At 38.2% G+C, this 20,004-nt stretch overlaps 1 protein-coding gene and 1 pseudogene across 1 annotated transcript in view; one reads left to right on the forward strand and one right to left on the reverse strand.

Moving 5' to 3' along the window:
* The window catches only part of LUZP2 (leucine zipper protein 2), a gene marked incomplete at its 5' end in the record, with an annotated part of 475,562 nt that overhangs the window by 147,334 nt on the left and 308,224 nt on the right, over positions 1–20,004 (reverse strand). The window lies entirely within an intron of this gene.
* LOC132494496 (small nucleolar RNA SNORA70) lies at positions 3,205–3,328 on the forward strand (annotated as a pseudogene).

The following is a 20,004-nucleotide window of genomic DNA, read 5'->3' on the forward strand; positions in this document are numbered from 1 at the left end:
GGAATAGAGAGTAGAATAGTGATTACCAGGAACTGGACAGTTGGGAAAATGGAGATATTGGTCAAAAGATACAAACTTCTAGTTAGAAGATGAATAAGTTCTGGGGATCTAATGCACAATATTGTGGTCTATAGTTAATGATACTGTATTATATAATTGAAAGTTGCTAAGAGAGTAGATCTTAAATATTCTCACCACAAAAAAAAGAAATGGTAATTATGTGAGGTGATGGGGGTGTTAGCTAATGCTATGGTAGTAATTATACTGCAATATATAAATGTATCAAGTCAACATGCTGCACACAAACTTAGACAATGTTACAATTATTACTCAATAAAACTGGAAAAAAATCACTAAGTGTTGAGTGTGTGTATTTAAACTAGCATTTGTTAAATGCTTATTCTGTGCCAGGTATTGTACAAAGTGCTTTACATATATTACATTATTTCATTGAATCTTTGCAGCAGTCCTACAGGCAAAACATTCTTAATCATTTCCATGTTAGAAATGACCAACCTGAGGCTTAATGATGTTATTTAACCTGCCCATGTTCAAGCAGCCACTAAGTAGTAGAGCTGGGATTTGTCCAGATTCAACCTCTGCCAGAACCCATGATCTTCATCATGATGTATAGTTTTTTACTAATTCTCTGCTTGTGGAAAAACAAACAAACAAGCAAAAAACAATAAAGACAAGTCCTGGATTTCTACTGAATAATGCATGGGCAATAACCAAAATGTACATAAACATGGAATTAGTCTTTGAGTTTTTAATTCCAGACACATGCACTTTCACCAGCCAATAAAACCCCTCCAGGCAATAAAATAAATTATGGCTTATAAACTAACTTTGCCCCTAGAGCAGTAACAAGGCAAGGTAAATTTGTTGTGAAATCATTAGGAAAGATCAGCTAATTCACTTGTAATTACTCCTGAGAATATTCTCTTCCTGCTTTGCCCAGTTAAGACTTGAACACCTGCCACCCTCTCTTTGCAGTTCTGGGAATTCCCAGCCCAAAAAAGCCAGTTCATCCTAGGAATCCACCTGAGAGACTTATAACAAATGAGTAAAACTCTTTTTTTGGAGTTTTACCAAAATTTATTTTACCATTTCCTCAGCCCCGGGATTTAAAAAAAAAAGTGTTGGAACATATTTACACATTCAAATACAAGTGGTACAACTGCATAAGACATATCAACACTATGACATTTAAAGCTAATGTCATCAAGTTTAAAAATTGTTTTGTTCCATCTTTGCTAATCAGTCACCATTGTATTTGTAATGACTAAAGGTCATCAAATCTTACTTACAAGAATAAATTTGGACCCAGTTTATTATTTATGATTTAATTGAAGTTTGCCAAATATTGACTATTGTGAGCAATTCCTTTTAAAGTTAGTACTAGCAAAGATCTGATGTTATAGTTCAAGCCAGACAATAAAGTTTAACTGTTAAAATTCAAAGGAAGATAATTTATTTAATACTTGGGGTTTCTGTTTTCCTCCCAGGATCACTGGAAAATTCCTATGAGATGTGGCAGGAAGAAGAATAGGATTACCATTTGCTTTTATGCTCCAAGCTGACATAAATTAGTCATGTTGATGGTTTTACACGTTGAAGTGATAGGGGCATTGACAGAATAATTATTTTGTTTTAGTATTACCATAAATCTGACTCCACTAATAAGGGATGTGTCTTATTAAAGTGAAAAAGAGACCAAGTTTTTTTTTCATATATTTTAGCCTGAATTTGGTATACAATTCAATATGTATATATATCCATAAGCAATATTTGCACTTTTTAAAAATGTTTGATCTCACTGCTGCTAAATTCGTGGGGCAATCCTGGTTTTTGTCTTTTTTGTTTTATTATCAGGATCTAGAGTGTCATACAGAGTGAGGTAAGTTAGAAAGAGTAAAACAAGTATCATATATTAACGTATATATGTGGAATCTAGAAAAATGGTACAAGCAGAAATTTCTGAGACACAGACATAGAGAAAAAATGCATGAATACCAAGGGGGAAAGGGGTGGGGTGGGAGAAAATGGGAGATTGGGACTGACACATATACGCTATTGATACTATGTATAAAATAGACAACTGATGGGAACATGCTGTATAGCACAGGGAACTCTACTTAATGCACTGTGGTGTCCTAAATGGGAGGAAAATCCAAAAGGGAGGGGATATATGTATAGGTATGTCTGATTCATTTTGCTGTGCAGTAGAAGCTAACACAACATTGTAAAGCTACTATACTCCAATAGAAAATAATTTTTTTAAAAAAGGATTTGACACATTCCCCCTCCTTGAGATATTCTTTTTTCAACTTGTCTTATGGAACACCTCATTCTTTGTTTTGTGTTCTTTCTTTCTTTTTAAGATTCTCAATGGTCTTTTGTCAATCTCCAACACTTCTCACACATCTCAACTCTGGAGTAACTCATGGCTGAGTACTAGGACATTTTCTTTCTTTATCCTCACTACCTCATTGATTTCATCCATGTTCATGGTTTTAAATACAATCTCTTCTCAAATCCAATGGCTAACTCATCCATCATATGTAGTCATCTCAAACTTGAGGTATCCAAAATTAGTATCATCTTTTCCCCAAGCTTTCTTCAACTATAGTCTTCTCTCTCTCAGTTAAGGATGGTACCAACTTTCTGATTTTTCCTGCTAAAAATTTTGGAGCATTCTTGACTCTTCCCATTTTGTCACTATGTACATAAGTTACTCAACACATATAATTGGCTTCATGATAAGATACATATACAGAATTAAATATTGCATCTGCATCATTCTCTCCAGTCTCTTTTTCGAGAACTCCTGTTAAGAGACATATTACAGACTCTCAATCTTTTATCCATGTCACTTATACACAGACACACACAGACACACACACATGCACAAACATACCTTTTTATTTGTGTGAAATTCTAATTCCTCAAATTATAATATGAGTTACTATTTCTCTTTTCAAACTTGTCCAGACAAGAGTATTTGTTTCTAAAATAGTTTTATTTTTATTTTAAATTATTCCAATGTTTATAAGCACATTTTTTCAAGGTTAATAACTTTTAAATTTTATATCCACCCCTCCTTTATTTTCTCTTTTAACATTTTTACAAATAATTGATATTTTTCATATTCTTGCATTTATCTTTTAGATTTTCCTGAAATGCTTATTTTAGCATTTTTATCTGCACAGCCAATTAAGACAATTGTACTTTTTTCCCTATAGAGGCCCGGGTGCAAAGGCTACAAATAGTAGTGTATGTAGCCTGTTGCTTATACAGGTTGCCCTAAGGGACAATATAAATAGCTCTTTCCAGTGGACATCCATATGTGACCTCATGCTGTTCCCAATCTAGACTTTAGACAGGTATGCAGGATGCCTATGGAAACCACCAGGGCACAGTGGCTAGGATTCACATTGACTAAGACATCATGTCCATCCACACCAACGTGCATAACGAGAACAATGTGACTGAGGCTCCATGCAGGGCTAACTTCAAGTCCCCTGGCTGCCATAAATTCCACATCATCAAGAAGCAGGGCTTTACCAGTTTAATGTGAGTGCATTTGAAGAGATGGTGTCTGAAAAGTGGCTCTTCCAGGAAGGACCTCGAGTCACACATATCCCCAGTTGTGACCCCTTGGACAAAAGGCAAGCTCTGCACTAGTATGGGCTTTGACACTGCCCCCTCCTTACTCACAGCCACCAATGAATCCTCTTCATGTAAAATTAAATGAAATAAAATGTTTGTCAGATTCTTCTATAAAATTATCTACACTGAATTCTATTTGTTAATTTTATTTACTGTCTTTCTTAGCACTAGGATTTTTATGTACTTTGGAATTTGGTATGTAGATTCATTTTGTGATGGAGTATTTATTTATTTATGTTTTAATTTTCTTTATTTCTGCTCATCAGTACTTGCCTAGTAGTTGTCCAGTTGGCTCTACCTGTTCTTCAGGTTCTCTAATATTTATAATACTAAAAGAAAGTATGCTTTGAAGTCATGATCTTGTGGCTTAGATCAAACATGTTAAGGGTGTTCACAGAAGGACAGTTCACAGAGGGACAACTCATACAAAAGCTCCCCTACTTATGATTATCAAAACTATTTAGAGTGCAGGTGAATGAGTATTTTGCTCTTGGAGGAAACGTCTGTGTTCAGAGTGCACTCTGAATGCTGTGGACAAGGCAGCTGCTCACATGATGCTGCTGAAGGATTTCATGTCAAATTTACTTCTCTTCCTCTCAGTTTTGGCCTCTAGTGGTACCAGAAATTTCATCACTAAAGTCAGAACCTTGTTTTGATTTTATTCATTTAATCATTCATCTATTTATTCTTTAAATATTAAATAAGTGCTCCTGTAACCCATGTATGGTCGGTAAAAAAAGGCATTAATATATGTATCGATGTTCTACGTCATATATCATTAGGGAATTGCAAATTAAAACAGCAGTGAAATTCCACCGCATATCTATTAGAATTGCAAAAATTCAAAACACTGAGTACACCGAATGCTACCAAGGATTTGGAACAGCAGGAACTCTCATTCACTGTTGTTAGAATATAAAATGATACAATGACTTTGGAAGGCAGTTGGCAGTTTCTTATAAAACTATATACCTTCTTTAACATATGATCCAGCAATTGTGCTTCTCAATGTTTACCCAAAGGAATTAAAAACTTAGGTTCACATAAAACCTTCGTAAGGATGTTTATAGCAGCTTTATTCATAATTTCCAAAACTTGGAAGCAACCGAGATATTTTTCAGTAGATGAAAGAATAAATGAACTGTGGTATATCCAGACAATGGAATATTATTCAACACTAAAAAGAAATGAGCTGTCAAACCATGAAAAGACATGGAGTAAACTTAAATGAACATTACATGTCAATCTGAAAAGTATACATTCTATAATATTCCAACAATATGACATTCTGAAAAGGTAAAATTATGGAGACAGTGAAAAGATTTTTATTTGCTAAGGGTCTGAGGGAGGGAGGGGTGAATAGGCAGAACACAGAAAATTTTTAGGGGAGTGAAATTATTCTCTATGAGACTGCAGGGATGTGTTATGTAATTATACATTTGTAAAGACCCATAGAATATACAACACCATGAGTAAACCCTAATGTAAGCTTTGAACTTTGGGTGACAATGATGTTTCAACGTGGGTTCATTGATTATAACAAATGTGCCACTCTTGTGTGGGATGTTGATAGTGGAGGAGGCCTCAGGTGTATGGAGATATAGGGTATATATGGGTATCTGTACTTTCCGCTCAATTTTGCTGTGAAACTGAAACTACTATAAAATATAAAATCTATGAAATTATATAAAATCTATGAAAATATAAAATCTATGAAAATGAGGAAACAAATCTGTTCAACTTTATTAAAAACAAAACAATATCTGACCTCACAATCAACAAAGCAATAAACAAATAATAGGTATATTCACCACTTAAACCAAGTATATTGGATCTTCCATATAAAATATATATTCCTTGAGGAATATCAGCATGATTGTGTAACTGGATGGTTATTAATAAAAAAATTTTAAAACTTTATAATAAAACCACCTTAATATTCATAAAGTGGTCTTATACCGTAGAGAGCTCTTTGAAAGTTCCTAAAGTAGCAGATTAATAGTTAAGAACTTACGGTCTATTGAAATAATGGACAGTATAACAGAGATCACAAATTAAACTATAAATATTAATTTTGTTGTTTATTAAAAATAATGAATAAGCACACTAAAGAAAATATTAATAGTTTTTCAAATTGAGATATTTTTACAAATGTACAATTTTAAAAAAGTAAAATTTTACAATCAATTGTATTTATCTTCTCTGGTCATTATACACATACCAACAGCCCCCCTACACATTACTCACTCATCCTGCCCACCTTATAGACACAGAGAGATAGTCAGATCTAGCTTCATATCTGTTCCATTGTACAAACCTATCTTGATAAGACATCTGTTCCACCTCTATTTTTTTGCAAGTACCCAGTCATTCCTTTTCATTATTGCTAAATATCTTTACCAAGAATAACTTTTATTTCCCTTAAACTAGAACTAAAAATCTTTCCGCTGAATGAAAATTAATATAGTTGAACTTTAAATGCATTAACTCATTAAATACTGATGTGTCATTTATAAGGTAAGTTATGAATATTCCAAATAATAAAACCCATGTAACAGTGAAGTAAGGACACATAGAATAAATGAACCTCTTAACAAACAGGGCAAATAAAAAACAAAGCCAAGATTCAAACCCAGGTTCTGACCTCCATCAGATCCCGTCTCCATGGTCCAGGCTCATAAAAGCCTTACCCCTGCCTCCGACCCCAAAATGCAGCTATGAACATAGCGTGAGGAATTCTCTCCTGTGAAGCAATTACTGTCATGCTATACAGAGCACTTTCCACAACACAGACACGTTTGAAAGAATGTACTGCTGCCTGCAGGGTTGCCACGGTAAAAGAGAAGAAAGAAGGCAGGGAGTCTTCCTCTAAAAAAAAAAAAAAATTCCAAAGCAGCTAAGAAATGTCCAGTGCTAGGCAAAGCCTGAGTTACTATAACAAACGAGATGCAGTCTTCACCATCTAGGATTTTACAATCTAACCCCTATGTGGATAGAGAATGAGGGGAACCCTACGACCTTGAAAGACATCAACACCTACTTGCTTACCTACCAAACTTTACTAGGGACTTCCTATAAGCCAGTGGGTCTCCAAATATGTTTTCACTGGCAGCAGCATCACCTGGATACTTATTGGGCCCAAAATGACCCAAACTCACAGAATCAGAAACAGAAACTCTGAGAGTGGGGTTTGGCTATCTGCATGTTAACAAGCACTTCAGGTGATTCTGCTGCTCACTCAAGTTTGAGAAGCACTGCTGAAAGCAAATGTAATAACTTACCCCCGATTTATACAGACACAATCTAGTGAGCATTCCATTTCTGGTTTTGTGCTCACAGCTAAATCTCTCTCGTTTACATCATATAAAATATTTTAAGTTGACTACTCCCATTCTTTCACCTTCACCACCCCACCTTGAATGATTTTAAATAATACAGATTATCTGAGTGACACATGGCTACCTTCAAATGCTACCCTAGCATTGTTACTAAGCAGCCTGCTAAAATATGGTAAAAGCACACACATAAATCTTTCTGGCTGCAGTACTGTGATGGGGTTATTTTTCATGATGATGGGAATATGATTCAAAAAGCCTTTAACATAAACCTTGCATTGTATACTCTCCATGAATAGTAAATCAGCCATCCAAATAACCTTTCTAGTGTCCACTTTTGCAGACATTCCCTTTGTATTTTGTAAGGGTCTTGGACCTCAACATTGCCCCTGCTTGACTTGCAGTTATGTTTTCCAGCAAACTCATCAGGGGTCTGATGTCAAATGTAGACGGAGCTAGTGTTTTCCATTCAAGGTGTTTTGGCTTGGAGTTCACTCAAGTCTCACTTAAAGCTTAGAGTTGAAGGTAGTTTTTTTTCTATCTCAGTTACTCTACTAACCATAGTATAGTATCTTTATCATAGAGTTGATGACTTATAGTCATAAATAATGATTTATAAATTACTCATTAGTAATAAAAATCAATATAAGACTGTTCATTTAGAAAGTCATAGGCATTTTATCATGCAATTTGTACACATATTTTTATTTTGTGGTTCTTCTAATAGTCTTAGGAGGTGCTAGAATATTCATTTTGCAAGTTAGACAACTAAGATTGTGTATTTCACACTATGATATTGCATTGTCCTAATCCTGCATGCTTATTTGATGCATTTATTAGTTAGAACAAACTGGGTTTAGCTCTGTGTGGTAGAGACTCATAAGAGCAGAATCTTAAACAAGATAGAAGTTTCTTTTCTCTGCCTTTCTGACGCATAGGTCAAAGCCATGTGATTCTATCCCTTGAAGGTGTTAAGGGCTAGACTCCTCTCACTTGATGTGTTGCCACTTCACTGATGGTGCCCTTGACTGTTTGGTCCATTATATCTTCACCTCTATATTTACATTTTACCATCAAAGGAGTGGGAAAAAGAGAAGAGTAAACTCATTTCCTTTATGGATACAACCTGGAAGCTAGCATATATCTCCTTGGTTTATAGAACAGTGGCCAGAACATGGGGCTGGTACATGGCTTAGACAGTTGAAAAGGAGGTTGGAAAATGCTTATTCTGGGTGTCAATTTGCTCAGATTAAAGTAGAGTATCTTTTTAAAACAGAGAGAACAGCTTTGGGGAAGAACTATCAATCTTTGCCACATTTAATCACCCTTCTCTCACCTTAATTTAGAACCTGGATCTTAACTCTTAAAATAGGAAGTGAAAACTGGTAAATAATAAATCTTTAGCACTAAAGTTAATTAGCAGAACACATGAGAAGCACTTTTTTCAGCTGAAAACATTAGTCCACCTACTGCCTCATGCTCTATGAGTCTGCAAAAATCAATTAATTATGAATTTTTCTCCTAAGCCACTTATTATCCATCTGGCGAGAAAGCACCATAGGTGAAGGGTTTAGTCAATATTCCTCACATTAGGGTCCTCAAGTCACCTTCAGAACCACATAGGGTATTTAATAATAAATCAATCATGGTTCCTGCCTAAACTGGGTGAATCAGAATCTCTGGTAATGTGGCCCGGGAACCTATATTTTAGCATTACTCCCAGGTGAGTCTTATGCACACTAAACTTTAAAACCACTGCAGAGAGGAAGAAATAGATAGATTTAAAAAAAAATTATTGGTGTATAGTTGATTTACAATATTGTGTTAGTTTCAGATGTACAGCAAAGTGAATCTGTTATACATATTCACATATCCACTCTTTTTCAGATTCTTTTTCCATATAGGCCATTACAGAGTATTGAGTAGAATTCCCTGTGCTAAACAGTAGGTCCTTGTTAGTAGAAGTAGATAGATTTAAATTCTTTCTGGCTCTCTCTTATGACCTCCTATTACTGTCCTTCTGCAGTATCTGCGGGTCGGTCTTCCTATGCTTATTAATTCCTGGCAGGTGTAGGAGCTCAAATATTATGGTAGGAAATTATATAGACTCACTAAAAACAGTCAGACCTTCACAGTTATTATCTTTTACAAGCTTCTTAATGATGTGAGGTAGCTAGCAAAATGCAGTATTACTATTCAACAGACAAGTCAACTAAACTGACATTCAGAGGGGTCAAGAGATTTGCACAATGCCACACAGAGGTGGATGGAGATCTTTATATGACTGTAAGTTCTTGCTATTCTGCACCTTCTTACAGCTGTCTCCCAAGTAATAAGAAGGTTGAGGGCATAGTCTCAAGCCTAACCACCAGTTGGCTTCAGCTTTGCCACATTGGACCCATGAAGATGTTCATCTTGACACCTCTTTCCTCAGTGCCTGTACTTTATCCCAACCAGAAGTCCTACATAGCAATTTTTAATGATGAAAATAATATCTAAGGTCTGATGGTTTTCCTGAGGGAAGAAGGAATAAAGTAATACTGAATGCCTGCCCCAAGCACTAATCTAGGCTCTTCACATAATACAGATATAACAGCTCACACTCTGAAGACCAAAGCTTTTGTCACTCTATCATTCTGACTTATCTCATGCTGGGCTTATAGTAGAAAAATAATCAATGAGCCTGCATTTACCTTTATTTTTAAAAATTATATTCAACAATGTAAAAAATATTCACTACTTAAGGAAGTTATGAATAGATGTAGAATTTCAAAATCACTAAATGCCACTTCACTTTCAAAATTTGGAAAGACCTACAGCTTGTACAAATCTCGTGCCCACATTTGATTCTTCTTGTAGTATGCCTGCTGTGCTCCATGTTTTTAGACCAGCACTGGGGTTTTAAAGCAATAGAGTCTGTGAATAAACTGTCATCACATCTGTTTTAATTGCATTTCCATCTGCTCATGCAGTGTGCACCTGTGCTTGGCTGATTAGACTAGAACAAGGGAAAAAAGTCTTCTAATATGGTTTGCCTTAGAGTCAAAACTAAAATTTTTCACTTTTTATTTGATGGAGTGTTGAAGAGGAAAAAAGAACATGGAATGGAATTCACAATGCATGTGTTTTAGTCCTGGTTCTCCCGTTTATAAGCTGTCACTGTGGACATATCTGTACTGTGACATTTCTGAACCTCTGTTTCTCCATCTACAATTATGTCTGCCTCGTCACTATGTTAGTGTGAGAATAAAAGGAAACAATAAAGGTACAAGTGTTTTGTAAATATAAAAAATGCAATTTTGCATATGCCATATATTCATATATCATTGAGACTGAAGCATAAACTAAAACAAGGTGTAAGGTTGTTCTCAAATACAGAGTTTGCTGATTAATTAAAAAAATCCATATGTTCTTCTACTGCTTCCTAATGCTGAAATTACTCTCCATTTTTGTGAGTATAAAATGGGGGATCAGAGCAGGGAGAGAGGAGTGTTAAAGAATTGATATGTAATTAACATTTTAAATATGCCTTTTAATCCTCCAAAATGTTTTAACATCCTTAAATAGTTTAATAGGTGCGCTACTGAGCTGCTGCAGCCAGGGCAGGAAACAAAGTGCTTAGATTAGGGAGTACAGCTGAGACTGAAGCAAATAGAGCAAGCAAATACAGTGTGAAATCATTCCAGATGGAAATAAGTACCCATAATTAGTGCTAAACATTGTGCAAGGCATGTTAGAGGGAACAAACCTCCTTCAGAATGCTACTGAATTAGACTAGCACTGGTATATAATGTGAATTTTCAGTAATTTTAAGTAAAGACTGAGAAGAGTCTGCAAACAATAATACTCAGAGATAAGAAATCAATAGCCCAGTTCAGAGTGATGTGGGGAAAAATAGTGTCTGGACACATGAAAGGGAATCAGAACATCTTTGATATTTATTATAACAAGGAGGAAGAAGGTAGAAGAGGGGGAAGAGGGGACAGGAAGGGGGGAGGAAGTGGAAGGGGAAGAGAAGCAGGAAGAGGAGGAGACCGTAGAAGACCAGAATCAGATGTAACTAATGGAAGTCCAGGTTTCCATCACTTCCTTAGCAAAGTAGGATAAGGAATGAAGAGATCATTGTACTAATACATTACAGTTTGGGAAAATTACTTCCTAAAGTAATTACACATTACACATAAAGTTCACCCAAAATGTGGGTCAGTCATTCTCAAACAAACGTTTACATTGACTTCATAAAGTTCTGAATTAGTCTTTTCAGATGCTATTAAACAATTCTTAATGTGGGTTCTATAGAATACTGGCCCTATGGAATAATAACTGTGATAATATCACAAACAATTCTATGGTGAAATAAATTTGAGAAATATTTCTCTTTACTGAAGGACAGCCCAGAATCTGATTTAAAGAGAGTCTGGTGAGTCTTCATGGGCAGTGTAGAGGTAATGATACTTCTAGTGGAACTCAGGCCTTTCTGGCAATTAAATTCAAGAGTGAAGTGTCCAGAGGGCATAAATTCAGGTTGACAGCACAACTTACAGAATGGGTGCTTCCTGGAACAAAGTATACATGACAACTGGTTGATGGTAGCAGACTGATGAGAGAGATGACTAAATTTCAAGAGACTAATTATAGCCCGATAAAAAGGAACACTGTATTAGTGGTTTAAGGTCATTAATCAACCATTTCCACAGAGGAGACTGTGGTGGTTGACAACCTCACTAATAATCAACGTAATTCAAATTCCCAAGATAGCACTTTTATGCATCAAATTTGTTTTATAAAAATTGAAGAGAATATGAAACACTTAGAAAAAGTGAAAGTATAATGAAAAGGTAGTTTTAAAAACTACTAAAGAGATAATAAATTTGTATAACCCTTTTGCAAAATAATTTGAAAATATATTTAACTGTCTTATGATTCTTATTACACTGTAACTCAGTATTACCATTTTTTAAAGAATGAGCCTAAAAATAGTATAGAGGAAAAAGAAGCAAAAGGCAAAAAGTTGTTCATTACCCAATATTTTATAAAAATACAAAACCTAGAGCTAACAAAAATGTTTTCCAGAAGAGATGGTTAACTGAATAAACAGACATTCATCCCATGGCCAATTTATCTCCGTACTGTTTCCCTTACATTAGATTGTAATCTGTGACACGAAGGGAGAACAACAGCTATTGCATTTCTTACCAAGAAAATGATCAGGATAAAGACTCCGATCACATGAAGCTTTGTTTTCAATAAAATATATTATCTAACAGAAATCCCCTTAAGACTTTTATATAAATGATAGTCTGTGACAGAGACTAACACAGACCAAATTTATTGGGTAATTTTTCAGCCAGCAGCATCAAAAACACAGAAAATTTAGAATAATTTTAGGAGATTTATTCTAAGTTTCTTCACTCAAATCCTTACTCAAAAACCAGGAACTTCTACCTTTGAGAGACAGGTTTCTGGGTTGCAAGTAACAGAAACAGGTGCTTGATACTCTACAAAAAATGTTTGTATGTGTGCATATATACGTATATTGATACATATATATAGGGAGAGCTATACTCAAAGATTTTGATAGGTATAGGATGGTTGCAGGATGAGGGTTAGAAAACAGGCACCAAGATTACATTACAGCTACTCTTAAGGGATCCTCCAAAATATTCTCTAAGTATTCAAAATTCTGGCAGAACAGGTATGATCAGGAGGTTTAGGTAATGTGATTGTTCAAGAGACAAATAGCAGAAGGGTATGGCCTACCTCAGCCCCTGTAAACAGAAGGCAGCAGAGGCAGTAAGACTACACCAAAGGAAAATTCCTCCAGATGGAAGAATAAAAGGCAAGTAAGATAATGAGATAGATTAAATGTTCTAAAGCCAAAAATTGACAAAGTTTACTACAATAATCTCCAGGGCTGCTTTGTACTCACCAAGGGCTATCACCAAAGCCATAAAATATGCTATTCACAGGATAATGTTCTTTGTAACAATAATACAAGCTCTCCTCCCCTTTATTAGGTGTCCCTGGTCACTTCTACCCCAAATTCATATCCATGGATCATGCCTACATGACTTGCGGGATAATTCTACTTAGGCTGCTTTTGTCTATTAGGCTTTACCAGCTTATACTTAATTTATCATTCCACTCCTCATTTGGATTATTCTTTCTGGTTTCTGCTAAGCTGTCTCACTATGAATGACAGTCACTGAGTCCAGGGTGGTATTATCCTTTAAGAGGAGACACAATTCTCTCACTCTCCTTTTTCTAATCAACTAGCAAATTCTCAATATTATTTTCTACTTAGTTAAGATATCCAATGTCTCTTCTTATCACTGATGACTATTAATAATTCTGAAAATATCTGTAAAGAAAATTTCCCTAAAGAGATGACATATCTGGAATACTAGATAGATAGACTGTGTCTCAATCTGCCTTTAGTCCCCTCTAATTCCAATAATATTTACTGTGATTCTGCTATATACCTGATTGGAGCTACATTATGAAGATGAATGAGGCCTGCCATCTGCCTTCAACATGCAATACACTGAGAAATACAGACATAGATTGAACATGCTATACTACTGACACAGTAAATGCTAGTTATTGATATCAGCTAGGTTTCGTGGAACCCAGGGGAGGGAAAATTGGCATTTCTGGGAGGCTGGAAAGGCTTCTCAGAAAAATTAATATTTATATTTTACTTTGAAAGTCACAGTAGGCCTCTCTCTCTCTCTCAGATACACACCCCCCCCACCTCCACCCCCACCACACACACACAGGGCCATAATGTAAGTATAACCTAACTGGTGTTTAACCTCTCCTTCAGCCAGAAAAAGGTCTTGACCTTTAACTCAGGCTAGCGCTGAAGCTGAAATTAAGCATGGATTAGAGAGGACTAGAGAGAAATTTAGAAAAATTTGCAACCTGGACAAAAGTGGCTCAGGGATTAAGAAATTATCTGAAATGTGAGGCTTGATGAGGCAACAATAAGAGAAAACAACAGCTTTTGGTAATGACACATAGCCTTTTCCATGGGCAAGGGGGGAGATTTAAATATGTCAGGGTAGTTTGGGGAAAAAGTACGGGAGGGACCTACTTAGAGCATATAAGGTTAAAACAGACAGGGTGGGAATGTTTTCTTAAACAAACAAACAAAAAAAGAAACTTCAGTTTCACATAACAGATCAATGAAATAAATACCCTTCTGTTTAAAAGACTCTAGTGTAATCTTTGCTCCCATCCAGCACTGATGCCATTTTGCCCTCTGCAATCTCTGCTGTTCTCTCATTTGCTTTGTCAGTATGTGTGGGGCTGAGTGCTTTCAATTCTACATCTGCTCAGATTACCTGACCAGCTCTCAAAACTCCCAAAGGTAGACTTTGTCATAGGGTGGAAAATCTCCCATTTTTTGGAGTAGATTCCCAAAGATGACTTGGGAAAGGTCCCAAAGATGCTTGGCAAATATGCAAAAAACACATGGCCAAGTCAGTGGTATTTGTGATGTGGACAAGTTCTTGGATGGCTGTTGGCTCTTTTTTTATAATTCTATTTTGTTGCTCTTCCATTCTCCTGATTACATCTGGGAGAAATCTTCAGTTAGGTAGCCATGATCTTTAATACCCACCAGACGCCTTTGACAAGGGTAGTGAGATGAGTCCACGGGAGCAAGAGTTGGAGGCAGAAAGGTTCAAAGGAGCTATAGCAACAGCTACAGATAACAAGTGGTACTAGAGCTTAAAAGCACTTTGGGGCAGGCTTTTAATTCACCCTAAAATTGCTACACTTAGGTCCAATCATGGCAAAACATTTGTAGCATTCCATTCTAGATTTTGTTTAAATTATGATGGTGGTCCCAAAGGTATAGGAGGAGTACAACTAGAAACCCTTTGTTTTTGAGATGGCTGGACAAGGTTTAATCAGAACTGTGGGGATCCTGGCCTTGCATCTGAACAGGAAGATTTAGATTATAAATATAATATAATATAATATGAAAAAATATATATATTCCTCAGAGGGTGGTATCATCTTTGAAGGAATGACCTGAGGTTCTTGTTTACACTGATATTCAACTGAGTTCCCACATCAGAACTGGTTACTTGTAATGTTGTGGAATATGGAACCAAATTTACATTTTAAAGAGAATGCCCAGGTGGTTGATTGTGCCATGGTTTGAGAACCACTGATATAGATATGTAGAAGGTAAGATGTTGGCCTTCCTCTCTCTGTGTGTATATGTGGAAGGAAATTCTGAGGTAAGAAAACATCAGATCTCCTGGAAACTTTCAGTCCTGAGAATTTGCCCCAAGTACCCTAACCAACAAGTATCACAAGGAGAGCAGTGAGACTATGCCTCACAGGGTACCTAAAGATAACAGGAGGCTTTCAAGTCTCCATGAGAGTAAAGTAGTCTTGTCAAAGAAAATCCGAGGAGCTTGCAGTCTATAGCCACACCTAAAGTAAGTTTAAACCTCAGTAGAAAGTGTAGGTGAACCGGTGAACTGTTACAGTTTCTAATGAATAGCAGGGGCAGGTGAAGGAACACTAAAACTTGAATGGCGGGGGCCCGGAGGAAGATGGCGGAAGAGTAAGATGCGGAGACCACCTTCCTCCCCACAGATACATCAGAAATTCATCTACACGTGGAACAACTCCTACAGAACACCTACTGAACGCTGACAGAAGACCTCAGACCCCCCAAAAGGCAAGAAACTCCCCACATACCTGGGTAGGGCAAAAGAAAAAAAGAATAAACAGAGACAATAGGATAGGGACGGGACCTGCACCAGTGGGAGGGAGCCATGAAGGAGGGAAGGTTTCTACACACTACAAGCCCCTTCGCGGGCGGAGACTGCAGGTAGCGGAGGGGGAAAGCTTCGGAGTAGCGGAGGAGAGCACAGGAACAGGGGTGCGAAGGGCAAAGCAGAGAGATTCTGGCACAGAGAACCGGTGCCCTCAGGCACACAATAGCCAGAGAGGCTTGTCTGCTCGGCCGCGGGACGGGCGGGGCTGGGAGCTGAGGCTCGGGTATCGGCTTTCAGTCGGAGCGCAGGGAGAGGACTGGGGCTGGCGGCAGGAAGAGAGCCTGAAGGGGTTAGTGCACCACAGCTAGCCCGGAGGGAGTCCGGGGAAAGGGTCTGGAGCTGCCGAAGAGGCAAGAGACTTTTTTCCCTTTTGTTTCCTGGTGCGCGAGGAGAGGGCATTAAGAGGGCTGCTTGGGGAAGCGCCGGAGACAGGCGCGAGACGCGGGTAAGGCGCGGACCTCGGAGACGGGCGTGGGACGCTGGGGCTGCCGCCGCCGCCGCCGCCGCCGCCGCGGGGCCTGTGTGCGAGCGCGGGTCACTGTCCGCCCCGCCTTCCGGGGGGCCTGTGTACCCCGCCACTGCTGGGGTCCCGGGACCCGGGGACGGCTTTCCCGGGAAAGCGCACAGAGCGCCACGGGCTGCTGCAACGTCATGCCGGCCTCTGCCGCCGCAGGCCCGCCCCACACTGCGCGCCCCTCCCTCCCCTCTGCCTGAGTGAGCCAGAGCCCCCGAATCAGCAGCTCCTTTAAACCCGTCCTGTCTGAGCGAAGAACGGACGCCCTCCGGCGACCTACGCGCAGAGGCGGGGCCAGGTCCAAGGCTGAGACCCGGGAGCTGTGAGAGCAGAGACAGGGAAATCTCTCTGTGCAGCCTCGGAGGCAGCGGATTAAAGCTCCACGGTCCATTTGATGTGCCCTGCGTCTGTGGAGTGCATGAATGGACAGCGAATCATCCCAAATTGAGGAAGTGGACTTTGAGGACAAGATTTAAGACTTTCCCCCCTTTTCCTCTTTTTACAACGAATTATCCTAAATTAAGGAGGTGGACTTAGAGAGCAAGATTTCAGACTTCTCGCCCTTTTCCTCTTTTTACAACGAATTATCCCAAATTGAGGAGGTGGACTTGGAGAGCAAGGTTTTTGATTTTTCCACCTGCTCTCTTTTTGTGAATGTGTATGTGTAATCTTCTGTGTAAGATTCTCTCTGTATAGCTTTGCTTCCACCATATGTCCCAGGGTTCTATCGGTCCGTTTTTTCTTTCAATAATTACTTTTTAATTTTAATAACGCTACTATATTTCATACTTTATTCTATTTTACTTTACCTGCTCTTTCTTTTTTTTCCTACCTTCCCTTCCTCCCTCCCTCCCTCCGCTCCTTTCCTTCTTTTTCTTTCCTCCCTCCCTCCCTCCCACCCTTCGTCTTTCAACTTTCTTTTTCTTTCCTTCCTCCCTCCCTGCCTCCTGTCTTTCTTTCTTTCTTTCCTTCCTCCCTCCCTCCCTCCCTTCTTCCATTCACTCTTCCTTTTGCTTTCATTCCTCCCTCCCTCCCTCCCTTCTTTCCTTCTTTCTTTCCATCCTTCCTCCCTCCCTCCCTCCTTTCTTTCTTTCTTCCATCCTTCCTTCCTTTCTTCCCTTTTTCCTTTCTTTCCCTCTCTCTTTCTTTCTTCTACTAATTCTTTCTTTCTACTTTTTCTCCCTGTTATTCTGAGCCGGGTGGATGAAAGGCTCTTGGTGCTGCAGCCAGGAGTCAGTGCTGTGCCTCTGAAGTGGGAGAGCCAACTTCAGGACACGGGTCCACAAGAGACCTCCCAGCTCCACATAATATCAAGCAGCGAAAATCTCCCAGAGATCTCCATCTCAACACCAGCACCCAGCTTCAGTCAACGACCAGCAAGCTACAGTGCTGGTCACCCTATGCCAAGCAACTAGCAAGGCAGGAACACAACCCCACCCATTAGCAGAGAGGCTACCTAAAAACATAATAAGGTCATAGGCACCCCAAAACACACCACCAAACGTGGACCTGTCCACCAGAAAGACAAGATCGAGCCTCAACCACCAGAACACAGGCATTAGTCCCCCCCACCAGGAAGCCTACACAACCTACTGAAACAACCTTAGCCACTGGGGACAGACACCAAAAACAACGGGAACTACGAATCTGCAGCCTGCAAAAAGGAGACCCCAAACACAGTAAGATAAGCAAAATGAGAAGACAGAAAAACACACAGCAGGTGAAGGAGCAAGATAAAAACCTACCAGACCTAACAAATGAAGAGGTAATAGGCAGTCTACCTGAAAAAGAATTCAGAATAATGATAGTAAAGCTGATCCAAGATTCTATTTCCAAGATCCATAATCTTGGAAATAGAATAGACAAAATGCAAGAAACAGTTAACAAGGACCTAGAAGAACTAAAGATGAATCAAGCATCGATTAAAAACACAATAAATGAAATGAAAAATACTCTAGATGGGATCAATAGCAGAATAACTGAGGCAGAAGAACAGATAAGTGAGGTGGAAGATAAAATAGTGGAAATAACTGATGCAGAGCAAAATAAAGAAAAAAGAATGAAAAGAACAGAGGACAGTCTCAGAGACCTCCGGGACAACATTAAACGCAACAACATTCGAATTATAGGGGTTCCAGAAGAAGAAGAGAAAAAGAAAGGGACTGAGAAAATACTTGAAGAGATTATAGTTGAAAACTTCCCTAATATGGGAAAGGAAATAGTTAATCAAGTCCAGGAAGCACAGAGAGTCCCATACAGAATAAATCCAAGGAGAAATACACCAAGACACATATTAATCAAACTGTCAAAAATTAAACACAAAGAAATCATATAAAAAGCAGCAAGGGAAAAACAACAAATAACACACAAGGGAATCCCCATCAGGTTAACAGCTGATCTCTCAGCAGAAACTCTACAAGACAGAAGGGAGTGGCAGGACATAATTAAAGTGATGAAGGAGAGAAACCTGCAACCAAGATTACTCTACCCAGCAAGGATCTCATTCAGATTTGATGGAGAAATTAAAACCTTTACAGAGAAGCAAAAGCTGAGAGAGTTCAGCACCACCAAACCAGCTTTACAACAAATGCTAAAGGAACTTCTCTAGGCAAGAAACACAACAGAAGGAATATACCTACAATAACGAACCCAAAGCAATTAAGGAAATGGGAATAGGAACATACATATCAATAATTACCTTAAATGTAAATGGACTAAATGCTCCCACCCAAAGACACAGAGTGGCTGAATGGATACAAAAACAAGACCCATATATATGCTGTCTACAAGACACCCACTTCAGACCTAGAGACACATACAGATTGAAAGTAAGGGGATGGAAAAAGATATTCCATGCAAATGGAAATCAAAAGAAAGCTGGAGTAGCAATTCTTATATCAGACAAAATAGACTTTAAAATAAAGACTATTAGAAGAGACAAAGAAGGACACTACATAACGATAAAGGGATCAATCCAAGAAGAAGATATAACAATTGTAAATATTTATGCACCCAACATAGGAGCACCTCAATACATAAGGCAAATACTAACAGCCATAAAAGGGGAAATCGCCAGTAACACAATCATAGTAGGGGACTTTAACACCCCACTTTCACCAATGGACAGATCATCCAAAATGAAAATAAATAAGGAAACACAAGCTTTAAATGATACATTAAACAAGATGGACTTAGTTGATATTTATAGGACATTCCAACCAAAAACAACAGAATACACATTTTTCTCAAGTGCTCATGGAACATTCTCCAGGATAGATCATATCTTGGGTCACAAATCAAGCCTTGGTAAATTTAAGAAAATTGAAATTGTATCAAGTATCTTTTCCGACCACAATGCTATGAGACTAGACATCAATTACAGGAAAAGATCTGTAAAAAATACAAACACATGGAGGCTAAACAATACACTACTCAATAACGAAGTGATCACTGAAGAAATCAAAGAGGAAAGTAAAAAATACCTAGAAACAAATGACAATGGAGACACGACGACCCAAAACCTATGGGATGCAGCAAAAGCAGTTCTAAGGGGGAAGTTTATAGCAATACAATCCCACCTTAAGAAACAGGAAACATTTCGAGTAAACAACCTGACCCGGCACCTAAAGCAATTAGAGAAAGAAGAACAAAAACCCCCCAAAGTTAGCAGAAGGAAAGAAAT

The sequence above is a fragment of the Mesoplodon densirostris genome, chromosome 7, assembly GCF_025265405.1.
Source record: "Mesoplodon densirostris isolate mMesDen1 chromosome 7, mMesDen1 primary haplotype, whole genome shotgun sequence".
NCBI lineage: Eukaryota > Metazoa > Chordata > Mammalia > Artiodactyla > Ziphiidae > Mesoplodon > Mesoplodon densirostris.